The sequence below is a fragment of the Dasypus novemcinctus genome, chromosome 18 (genome assembly GCF_030445035.2).
Source record: "Dasypus novemcinctus isolate mDasNov1 chromosome 18, mDasNov1.1.hap2, whole genome shotgun sequence".
In the NCBI taxonomy this organism is placed as follows: Eukaryota; Metazoa; Chordata; class Mammalia; order Cingulata; family Dasypodidae; genus Dasypus; species Dasypus novemcinctus.
This window is the reverse complement of record NC_080690.1, coordinates 78,622,752-78,635,640: the sequence shown is the minus strand read 5'-3', so window position 1 is coordinate 78,635,640 and position 12,889 is coordinate 78,622,752. Positions and strand designations below refer to the sequence as shown.

The 12,889-nt window shown below is 43.7% G+C and overlaps 1 pseudogene; it reads left to right on the top strand.

Annotated features, from left to right (window-relative positions):
- Positions 1–68: 68 nt before the first annotated feature.
- On the top strand, positions 69–6,562 carry LOC101433891 (leukocyte immunoglobulin-like receptor subfamily A member 6; annotated as a pseudogene).
- The last annotated feature ends 6,327 nt before the right edge of the window (positions 6,563–12,889 follow it).

Below are 12,889 nucleotides of genomic sequence, written 5' to 3'. Positions count from 1 at the left end.
CTTTGTACAGGGACGGTGGTGATAAATCTGGCAGGACGTTTGGAGCAGACTAGGGGGAATCAAGGTTAATGAAGAACGCCCTGAGAAAACAATCTTTGATTCCCTTCCAGGGACCCTCCCTACCCACCAACTGGGCTGAGCCAGGCTCTGTGACCACCTGGGGGAAACCTGTGACCATCTGGTGTTGGGGGATCCTGGAAGCTCTAATGTACCCTCTGGACAGAGAGGGAAGACCTGGCTGTAGGTACAAACTGAACCACCTAGAGCCCAGGGACAAGACCAAGTTCCGCATCCGATCCCTGTCAGAGCAAAATGCAGGATGATATCGCTGCCATTATCACAGCTCCAAAGGCTGTCAGCACCCAGTGAGCCCCTGGAGCTGGTGAGCCCATGGAGCTGGTGGTGACAGGTGAGAGGACTCTCCGGGGTACCAGCTTTAGAATCTGCCCTCAGGAACAGGGTCTGTTCTCAGGGGGTGTCTCCCTCTCACAGCCCACCCAGGGGAAATGGGGAGGGTGAGCCCCACTGAGCAGAGCTCCTCCTTCTCTCCTAGCAGCCCACAGCAAACCCACCCTCTCTGCTCTGCCAAGCCCTGTGGTGACCTCAGGAGGGAACGTGACCCTACAGTGTGGCTCACTGTTGGGTTTTGGAAGGTTTGTTCTGTCTGAGGAAGGAGGACACAGGAGCATCTGGACCCTGGATGCACGGCCACAATCCAGGGGGCAGTCCCAGGCCCTGTTCCCCATGGGGCCCATGAGCCCCAGTCACAGGGGGCCATTCAGATGCTACAGCTACTACAGGAACAATCGTCAGGTGTGCTCAGAACCCATAGATCCCCTGGAGCTCCTGGTCCCAGGTGAGGAAGTCCTGTCCCTTCTCCATGAATCCTGAGGACCCAGAGAGGTTAAGGGGAGTCTTGTTCTTTGGGAGCCCCAGGTGGGAGGAGAGGTTGAGGGAAATTGATGACTTTAGAGACAATCAGAATGAGAGACCCTGAGATCTGGATCTCAGGAAAATGTGAGAGAAGTTTGAAGGACAAGCCCCTAAAGTGCAGGGCATCGCCCCAGATTTGTCCAGGAAGCCATCCCTTCTGGCCCAGCCAAGCCCCATTGTGGCCTCAGGACAGATCCTGACCCTCCAGTGTCGCTCTGACAACAGCTACAACAGATTCGCTCTCTCCAAGGGGGTGGGGGGGAACCTGGCCTCACCCAGGGCCTTGGCCAGCAGCCCTAGGCTGGGATCTTGAGGCCAACTTCCCCCTGGTCAGAGTGAGCCACACTCACAGGGGCCAGTACAGATGCTAAGGTGGACACAACATTTCCTCTGAATGGTCAGCCCCCAGTGAGCCCCTGGAAGTCCTCATTGCAGGTGAGGGCCCAGCCAGGTACATCCAGGACCCTGATCCTGCACAGGCCCTATCAAGGGGACCCCAGGGTGAGCTGGTTAGTGGACTGGGGTGTGAGGTTGTAAGGGAGAAGAGAAAGAAGGAGGGTGGGAGTGGGATAGAGACAGACAGACAGAGAGAAAGGTCCTCAGGGAAGGGTCTTAGTGGAATCTCAGTCCAGAGCCCAGGTGGAGGCTGACAGCCCCTCATCCACCTTCTTCTCTCTAGGAGAGCTCCCTGCCATACCCTCCCTCTCTGTTGATCCGGGCCCCAAGGTGTCCTTGGGAGAGAACATGATGCAGCAGTGTCTGTTTCGGAGACCAATGGAAAATTTCCTTCTGTCCAAGGATGGGGAAGCTGATCCGCCCCCTGCATCGTAGATCCCAACACCAAGCTCACCTGTACCTGGCCAACTTCACCATGAGCTCTGTGACCTCAGCCCACAGGGGAACCTACAGGTGCTACGGTTTACACAGCATCACCCCCTACCTGTTGTCTCAGCCCAGTGCCTCCCTTGAGCTGTTGGTCTCAGGTGAGAAGCCCCCACCGGCACTTCTGTGAATGATCAGTTCAGGGATCCATCACAGGGCAGCTCTGCAACACGCTGGTATGAGGGGCGCACAGAGGGATGGTCTTCAAGAGGACCCAGGCCGTCTGAGATTGGGCAGAGACTGGGGTTCCTACAAAGGCGACATCCTATCCCCAATTAGCCGACAGGGCTACAGGTAGAGGGAGAGGGGTGGAGGCAGACTGAGGAAAACAGGAGGAAACACGCCCAGACTGGGAGCAAGAGGCAGAGGCCCCAACACCCACTCTCCTACTCCTGCATCTCATCCTCAGGATCTCTGTGGTCTCTCCACCAGCTCCTGACCCCATGGGGGATGAGGTCATCATCAACCCCAAGCCTGAGTCAAGCTCTAAACTCATGTTAGCCCAATTTCCAAGACTCAGGGAAGGGTTTGCTCCCAGAGATGGTGGGACATTATGGGAGAGGACACGTGGCTCCCAGGGATGCCAAAGACAGTCAGTTGTCACCTGCGTACTGGTTTGAGGTCTAAGGCAGAAGGAGGCAGCACCAAGACTGTTGGGCTGGAGAGGGCAGAGGTCTGTCCTCAACTCCCAATCCAGAGGATCTAGCCCATGAAATGACAACAGGAGGTGCTGAGTCTAGGGGTCTGATTGGAGTGGGCTCCCGTTGCCTCAGCCCCACTTTGGGCATTTTGTATTTTGACTTTTCTGTTGTCATAGTATTGCTCATCCTTTTTGAAATCTTTCATTCCTGCAAAGATAAATTTTAGCAGTACGGGATGCTGCTTTCACTATCATTTTATCTCATCTACGATTTCCCTCCTCTTGTACGACAGTATATGGTTGTGCAGAACTTTCTGCATTTCTCTTCTTTCCATTCTTTTCTCAAATTTTTCTTGCAATTTTTTCATGTAAACTTTTAGAATTTAATTAGAATTATTTGGACTTATGATTGTACAATACTAAACTGTATTTCTATTGTCATTGGGAAAATATTCAATTCATAATATCCTTATGGAGAATTAACTTCTTTATATTATATCAGATCCCTTTCAAATAGCCTTGGTTACTAAAATGGAGAATGAGTTTGATGTTTTATTCCTAAAAACAACAGTCATTCACTGTTAAGTTTAAGGATTGCTTCAACTAATTTAATATTGTATAAAGAAGATCATTGTTTCCTTCAAATCTTCTAAATAATAGCTAAATGATCATGACAAAGCTATTCCTTTGGTGTATTATTTTTATTTATGTCATCCTACTTCACAAGGTTTTTCATTCAAGAGTTTTTCAATTGAGCTCTTGTAATTTGGTAAAAAAATATATCAACCCACAAGCTCCCAAGTGCTAAAGCTTTTTCAAGACCAAGCCTCTCTTTATATCACAGCAGGAGCTGTGAAGAGGATGGACCTGAAAAAGACACAAAGGAAGCTTTTCTAAGAGGTTCTGCCCTAAGCTAATTGGGGAGGGGACATGACACCCTCTCAACAGACAGCCCTTTGGCCGCCCTTCTTCTGGGTCATCCCAACTGACATGAGAGGATCTGGATCTAACACAGGGAGCAGAAAACACCTCGAATGCTTGCCAGGGAATGAATGAACAGGAGAGGGAAAAGTGTTGCCTAGAATTTAAAGGGGGGTCCTTCCTGAGAAACAAGGCTAATGCCCGGGGAGCCCATGTGCACAACTGACAGGCACATCGGGAGGCCATTGGAAGGCACAGCCCTGGCACAGGGCTAGCCCAGGTGGACAGGCATGACAGCAGGAGAGAAGGATCCTCGGGTCTGCTCCAGAGAAGCATCCACGGAATCGCTTGACCGTCATCTGTAGCCCCACCAGAATCAAATCCTTAGGGCTACGCCAAGCCTCAGCTGAGGAGTGGGAGTGGGAGGAAAGAGCTGGGAGGCTAATCCAGGAGCACGTGCTGATGTTTGTAAGTTGCTTCCCCTACTTCTCCTAAGAGAACCACCTTGAAAGGACAGTCGTGAGAAAGTGGAAAGATCTTGGTACTGTCATCACTGCAGATACTAGGAAAGAGGGTGCAAGGAATACCGCAGGAAGTTCTGAAGAAAGCTGAGTGAAAGCAAAGCTTTGACTTCAAAACAAAAATAAAAACCCAGATTTGATGCATATGGAAAGAACATGTTTTCCACTGGCAGAATGTGTAAAAGTTCTTTGGGCCAATCAGGTTCTCATTATGGTCAGAGCCAAGTCAACAAAAAGGATATCTGAGTCACATGTGTTTAAAAAGCTTGAGATACAGGAAACTACAAACAAACATCTGCTTAGTTGTCTTTTCTATATGTGCTTACTTTCTATTTTGAATTCTTAAGGCATAATATAGATGTTTACGTTTGTATAGCATAGATGTTTACATTTTAAATAGCATGTTTTAAGACAAATAATTAAGTTTACACCAGGAAAGTTGTGTGGTATTCATCCTTTTGCTCTCAGGAAATTCTGAACAGCAAAAATGTAACTAGTGTTCTGACTTAATTTGTTATTTTCCTTACAAGCATTTCATCAAACTGGAAGAAGTGATTCATGTCATGAAAATATTTCCCAGTTCCATACGCACTTTTTATTTAAAATTTTCATATACTTCTTATTTCCCTTCCTTAACCTTTACTTATAGAAGATATGAAGATGATTGATATTTTGCTCTGAACTCGGCATCTAGGCTTCTACTCCTTTCCACATTCCTCTTAGGATCAACAGTACTTTAATTAATTGCAGATTCACAGGGTATTTGCATGTTTGAGCTGATTATTGTGGAAAGGTTCCCCATAATTAGCCCATACTCAATCAAAGACCGGTTGGATTTCTGGTTTTTCAATTTGTTCTTGAAGCCAGAGTACCAGTTTCTTTCACATAAGAACAAAGAAAAATAACCCCCACCTATCCACAGACATACACTGTATTTCAGAACAATGCATAGACGTACATTACCTTGAGTTCTGACTGCCATGAAAGACAGACAGACCATCAGGCCATGATAATATGTCATGAAAATGAATCACACTCCTTGGGAAAGATCTTTGAAGCAGACACTAAACTTTTTATCCCCTCCAACAAAAAAAAATAAATAGAAATAACAAAACATGAAATAAAATTAAAAACAAATAAAAAATACATCAATCAAAAGAAAATGGAAATTCGAGTTATTTGCAAATAGTACACCTTTTCTTCTCGTTTCAAATATCATATGATGATGGAGTAAAGTGTTATTGAGCTTCACTTTAATAAAGCAGCTTCATTTTTAGCCCATATTATTTTAAGGCTAACACATCAAAAATTCCTATTTTATAACTATAGCAATATTGACCAACACGTTTAAATCTGGTTTCCTATTGCTTTAGGATTCTTTTGGAAATGAATTATTTTCCTGAAAGTTTTACATGTCCTACGCATTGATTTTTTCTTTCATTTATTGTCACTGTAAAAATACATTAAAAAGTCTTCTTAGAAAAAATAAAATAATAAGAAAGAAAAGAAAAAAAACAAAAAATGGCTCCTTGGTATCAAATAAATGGATATTAATGCAATTATTCACCTAGCCTGAACACTTGGGGCATGCTCCACTGTGACAAAAAAACATGCAAAGATCACCGGAGCCTGTAAGAATTAAACGAGGAAACCGTAGGGAACCTAGCAAGAGGAGAGGAAGTTTTACTAAGAAACCACATCAAAGTCCCTTCAGGAGAAGCAAGGGGATTTAAGAACACAGGACCCTTCTTCTTCAATTTCTCACATATCCCTTTTTTTGTTGTTATTCTTAGAAGCACCCTGATACCATCAGCCCACCACAACACAAGCCAGACAGCAAGAGTGGTGAGTAAGGGGATTCTCAATTAAGGGGTGGGACACACAGGCACATGAGCTGTCAAGGGGAGGTGGGCGACTGGATGGATATTAGAGCCCCTAAGTTGAAATCAGCCTCACCAGCATTTCTAACCTCCATGTCCATACTTCCTAGGCTCTGCTTCCCATGACTACACAGTGGAGAATCTCATCTGAATGGGCGTAGCTGGATTGGTCTTGATGGGACTCGGGGTGCTGCTACTTCAGGCTTGGTACAGCCAGACAAGGTCCCAAGATGCAGGCAGGTCGTGATCACAGGAGGAAACGAGTGCACCACTCAGAGTGGGAGAGCTTGGAAAATAGCTGAGGCATTCAGTGGTTCTGGAAGGAAACAGTGTGAACTGTCTGTGAGAATCCAGACGGGAATTTGCATCCTTTGGGTGCAGGATAATGCTGGTGAGCTCCCTGTAGAGGACTCTTCCACCATAAACTTCAGTTCTTTCCCTTTACTGTGGTTGACTTTCCTGACTGGATCCCCTTCCTTCCTCATCCCTACGACATCAGACTCCATTAAACAGGGCAGGTTGGGGTCCCCAACTCAACATGCCTTCCTGCTCTGTCCCACTTTCAGGTAATATGAATTTCTTTCTTTCCAATTAGAACATTCTATGACCTGTACTATTGATTCAACATCTCTTCAGCTCACATCGTGAAACCTGGCTGCAGTAACAGAACAAATGAGTTAAAAGTCAGATTCCAGTCTTCACAAGACAAAAAATGATGTCCTAACACCCTCTTTGGATCCCACGAGCCCTTCATTCTTCCTCAGGTACTACCTGGAGTAGTTTCCATAAATATCATCACCTGGAACCAACCCCTAGTGTTTGAATAGACAGCCTGGTGGTGGCACAATAATAAACCAGCTCTCTGAAAATACATTTTTAAGTGGACGATTCTGTGACAGTAGGTACATAGACATTTTGTGTAACTTCCACCACTATCTATTTCCACACTATTTTCATATCCAAAAGTGAAAGTCGTGCCCATTAAGCAACAACAACCCACTCCTCTTTCCCCCCAATTCTGATAACCCCTTTTCTACTTTCTGTTTCTATGAATTTTCTTATTCTAAGTATTTCATATCAGAGAAATCACACAATGTTTGTCCTTTTATGTCTGGCTTTGTCTTCGAGGTTCACGCATGTTGTAGCATGTATCAGCTTTCAGTTCTTTCTGATGCTGAATATTATTCCACTGTATGGTTATATCTCATTTTCTATATCCCTCATCTGTTGGGAGATACTTAGTTTCCTTCAAATTTTTGTCTGTTGTGAATAATACTTCAGTGGTCATTGGTGTACAAATATGTGGCCAAGTTCCTGCTTTCAATTATTTTAGGTATATACATAGAAGTAGGCTGGCAGGGTCTTATGGTAATTCTATGTTTAACTTTCTGAGAAACTACTGATTTCCCTGTCTATGGACACATGTCTATTCCTCTTGCTCTTCTCCAGTGTATTTACGTACCAGGAATCCAGCGTCAAAACTCAAACTCTCTCTTCTGCATGTGATTTTCTCAGTGAGTCCCCACCCACCAATCAAGGGAGCATCTTCCTTACATGGCCAAATCAAAACACTAATCATAATTTAATCAGGTAAAGTGAAACCTCTGAATTTAATAAAATCAAAGGGTAACACACCCAGGGGAACAAACCAGTTTACAAAAATAATCCAGTATCTATTTTTGGAATTCATAAGCAATGTCAAACTGCTGCATCTTAAAGTAATAACAGCCTAGTTCAACTAGTACCAGCCTCGTCTCTCTTCTCCTATATATCTCCATCCGTCTGTATATTTTTATTGTCTCAGATTATATCTTCTACATTCTATTCCCATTTAACATAGATGTTAAATATGATTTTAAGTATTTGCCTGTTAACACATCATTGTCATAGCAAAGACAGATAAAGATACCACAAGAAAAAATAATTACAGACCCTTATGTTTACAGATGCAAAAATCCTCAACAAAATAGAAGCACAGTATCCATGTGGAATATGAGCCTCCTTTTGACATAGAGGTGCAACAGACACAACCAATCCAAGGCCCACAGAGAAAAGGTGGCATTGGAGTGGGAAAAGTGGACATGGTGGCTGATGGGTATGGGGAATGGCAGGAAGAGATGAGATGTGGAGGCGCCTTTGGGACTTAGAGTTGCCCTGGACGGTGCTTCAGGGGCAATCACCGGACATTGTAAATCCTCCCAGGGCCCACTGGATGGAATGTGGGAGAGTATGGGCCATGATGTGGACCATTGACCATGAGGTGCAGAGGTGTCCAGAGATGTACTTACCAAATGCAATGGATGTGTCATGATGATGGGAGTGAGTGTTGCTGGGGAGGGGGGGGGGGGGGCGGAGTGGTGGGGTGGGGGTGGTGGGGTTGAATGGGACCTTATAATTTTTTTAATGTAATATTTTTACAAAATCAAAAGAAAAACAACAACAACAACAAAAAAAAAACACATGAAAAGAATTATACCTATTGATCAAGTGGGATTTATGCCAGGTATGCAGGGGTGGTTCAATTAATGTAAGACAGCACATTAACAAAATGAAGGGAAACAACCAGATAATCCTCTCAATTGATGCAGAAAAGGGACTTGAAAAATCCAGCACCTTTTCTTGATTAAAAACACTTAGAAAGGGAAGTGGCTGTGGCTCATTCAGTTGGGCTCTCGTCTACCATATGGGAGGCCCTCAATTTGTGTACCAGGGCCTCTTTGTGCAGACAGGCTCACTCACACACTATGGTCACTGTGGAGTGCTTGCCTGGCCTGCAAGCACTGTGGAGTGCCACCCTCCTGCAAGCACCCTGGAGAGCCAACTCAGCAAGGTGACAACAATAAAGGAGACAAGCAAACAAAAAAATGCAGAAGAGAATAATTAGGGGGGGGGGGGGGAAAGAAAAAGATAGGATGTGGAATTTTTTCAAGTCAACATTCTTTATCTAAGTTCTTTATCTAACTTTATCCAAGTTCTTTATCTATCCTTTAAACTCATCGCTATATGCCATTCCCTAGTAAGGGACCATGAAATTATATTGGGCTTCAAATTTCGGGGAGTTCTGGATCACAGAGTGTTTCAACAATGGCAATGGAGGGATACTGGTATGGGGTACCAAGGACAGGTGATATATGGCTGACAGGGAGCTGTACAGAACATATGTCCAGGGTGCATGGTAATGTTTGGATATACTCATAGTGGCAACAATTAAAAACCACAGTAGGGGGGGTACTGGGTTCCTGGCCAGTGGTGCTCTGTCGTGGTCCCTAGGGGAGCAGCGACAGTCTCCCAGGTACAGTGGCGGGGACCGGGAGGGAGTGAGGGTTCAACAGTGAGCCCCTGATGCTAATGACTATGCTTGTGAGCTGATAAACCCAAAATAAGAACAAGGCCTAGAACAACTTTGTGCCTGGGAATTTCCTCCTGTCAGCCTTCATGTTACTCAAATGTGGCCAGTCTCGAAGCCAAACTCAGCATGTAAATGCAATGCCTTCCCCCCAGCGTGGGACATGACACCCGGGGATGAGCCTCCCTGGCAACGAGGGACCACTATCAACTACCAACTGATGATGCAACTGGAAAATGACCTTATACGGAAGGTTCAATGCGGATCAGCAGAATATCCATGTCTACATAAAATACCATGACTTTAAAATGCTGTTTGACCTAAAGTAAGGGGGAAATGGAAAGGAGAAATGAGTTTATATGGCTACGAGTTTCTAAAAAAGAGTCTGGAGGCTGGCAGAAGGTTTGCCCTCATGCACAACTGAGCAGAGTCAGAGAGACAGATAAAGCAGATACAACCCCCAGATATTGGTTCCTTTGAGGGCTAAAGAGACCCATGGGAGTTATGGTCATGGCCGATGGGGTTAACTACCAGGGCAGATGGCCCCTCTTAGGAAATGGTGTTTATGTGTGATGAATCTGGACTCAGATGGGATCTCCCTTCATAAGACTTTCATGCCAATGTGCTGGAGGTGCAGTTAATTTTGGGGTTTAAGATATATTTAGGGGATTTGAATCTCTGGACTGACAATGTGATAGCCAGGTCCTGAGCCTCAACAGACTCCAGCACCTACAATCTGATTTATTGGACTTACCACACTCAGCTAAGATGGAGTTGAAGAAGGACAACCACCACACCATGGAGCCTAGAGTGATTACAACTGAAAATGGGAGGATTGCATCCAGCATCCAGGTGGAATCTGACCCTCCTCTTGACATAGAGGTGCAATGGACACAACCAATCCAATGTCCACATAGAAGAGATGGCATTGGAATGGGAAAAGTGGACATAGTGGACGAAGGGTATGGGGAAAGGCAGGAAGAGATGAGAGGTGGAGGCGTCTTTGGGACATGGAGCTGCCCTGGATGGTACTTCAGAGGCAATCACCGGACATTGTAAATCCTCACAGGGCCCACTGGATGGAATGGAGGAGAGTATGGACTATGATGTGAACCAATGTATATGAGGTGCAGAGGTGCCCAAAGATGTACTTACCAAATCCAATGGATGTGTCATGATGATGGGAACGAGCGTTGTTGGGGGGGGGGAGAGGGGGGGTGGGGGGATGGGGTTGAATGGGACCTCACATATATATATTTTAATGTAATATTATTACAAAGTCAATAAAAAATAAAAAAATTTAAAAAAAATGCAGAAGAGTGTGCGATGAATGGACACAGAGAGCAGACAGTAAAACAAGCTGTGGGGGGCGGGGGGATATAAATAAAAACTACAGCAGAGAAGAATGCACAGCAAATGGACACAGAGAGCTGACAGCATGCAAAAAGTCGCAAAATGGGGGGTAGGGGGGAATTAAAAAACCACTTAGAAAAATAATAGGAGGGAACTTAACATGATAAAAGTTATATATGAAAAACCCATGTATAGCATCAAACTCAATGGTAAAAGACTGAAAGCTTCCCCTCTAAAATCAGGAACAGGACTAGGATGCCCACAGTCAAACTCCCATTCAAAATCGTCTTTAAATTTCTTCCTACAGCACTTAGGCAAGAGAAGGAAATAAAAGGCATCCAAATTGGGGATAAAGAACTGAAACTTTCCCTATTTGCAGTTGACAGGATCCTATATAAAGAAAGTCATGAAAAATCCTAAACAAAGTTAAAAGAAATAAAAAAAATTTCAGCAAAATGTCAGGGTACAGGCAAAAATCAGTGTGTTTCTATACACTAGGAATGAACAATTTGAAGAGGAAACCAAGAAAAAAATCTATTTACAATAATAACAGAAATAATAAAAAATTTAGAAATAAATCAAACCAAGGATGTAAAGGACTTAACACAGAAACCTATAAAACATTGCTGAAAGGAATAAAGAAGACCTAAATATATGGAAGGATGTCACACTTATGGAGAGATTAGAATTAGCATATTCATAGAGTCAGACCTGGGTACAGGTGTGTAATGAGGAGTTAATGCTTAAATTGTACAGTTTATATTTGGGGTGATCGAAATGTTTTGGTAATGGATGGTGGTGATGGCAGCACAGGATTTGAATGTGATTAACACCACTGAATTATATATGTGAATGTGCTTAAAAGGGGAACTTTTAGGTTGTATATGTGTTACTAAAATTGAAATTTTTTAAAAATCATAGGACTGAACAACACAAGAAACTCTAATGTAAACCCTGGCCTATAAATAATAGTACAATTTTTTGGCTTCTTTTTTTTCTTTTTTTTCTTTTAAATGTTACATTAAAAAAATATGAGGTCCCCATTTACCCCCCCACCCCACACACCCCACCCCTCCCACATCAACAACCTCTTCCAACATTGCGCACATCCCCTGCACCTGGCGATTACATTCTGGAGCACGGCTGCACCACATGGACAGTGGTCCACATTGTAGTCGGCACTCTCCCCCAGTCCACCCAGTGGGCCACGACAGGACCCACAATGTCCAGCATCCATCCCTGCAGCACCACCTAGGACAGCTGCAAATCCTGAAAATGCCCCCACACCATATCTCTTCTTCTGTACAATTTTAATAATATTCTTTCAACAGTTGTAACAAATGTACCCAGCAATGCAAGGTGTTAATATGGGACGGGCGTTATGGGATCTCTCTATTTTCCACAAGTTATTTTTTTTCTGAAACCTAGAATTTCTCAATAAAAAGTACATGGGTTGTGGAATGAGAAGATCCAATGGGTGTATGTTGTGAGTTTCAGAAGGAAAGAAGTGTGAATGATGTCTGGCAGCAGTCCTGGAGGGGAGTATTCTGTGGAGATTAAAAAGTACAACTAAGTGCAAGGTGATGCATTTAAATTGAAACCTGTATCACAAAACTTCATGATACAATAAAGAAAAGTGGGTTATTAGACTTCCTATCAGAAGAATTGATGACAGAAGATATTGGAAAAATACCTTCAAGTAATTAATTGTGAGTAGATTATTCTATACTGAGCAGATATTATTAAGGAGAAATGGTGAAATGGCCCACTGGGGATAAATCCCTAAACATGAGGAATTTCAGGGCAGGTCTAATTTTAGACTCATGCCTCACATGTTAAACTCACCATGTCAGACTGAATCTTCAGCAGAGAAAAATGCAGGTTATGTAAAATTATGGGGAAATTGCATAATAATTAAACAGGGTAATTTAATTTATGAACAGATAAGAATGATCAACCCAAAAGTGATAAAGAATTAGAAAAAATAAGCAAAGAGGATGCAAGATATACACCTATCTTCAGTTCACTGAACTCACCCAGGACAACTATCAAGGAGATGATGATGAACAATGCCCATCCCAAGGAATAGAGAAAGTCTGCAAATGTAAGCAAGATAGCTTCATACATCTGGCCCAGCGGATCTAAACCCCCTCTCAATTAGCAACAGAGTAGGCACCACCAACCCCAAATCTTCAACACTGGGCAATGAACAATGGACTAAAGTGGACTTATTATTATTCTATTATAGACTTATTATTATTCTACAATGGAAGAACTTGTATCATAAATGAAAAAGCAGTGGCCACCAAAGGTTCTGAGGGGAAGGAGAGGGAAGAATAGACAAAAAGTGAGGTAACATTGAAACTATCCTACATGACATTGCAATGATGGATACAGGCCATTATACATTTGG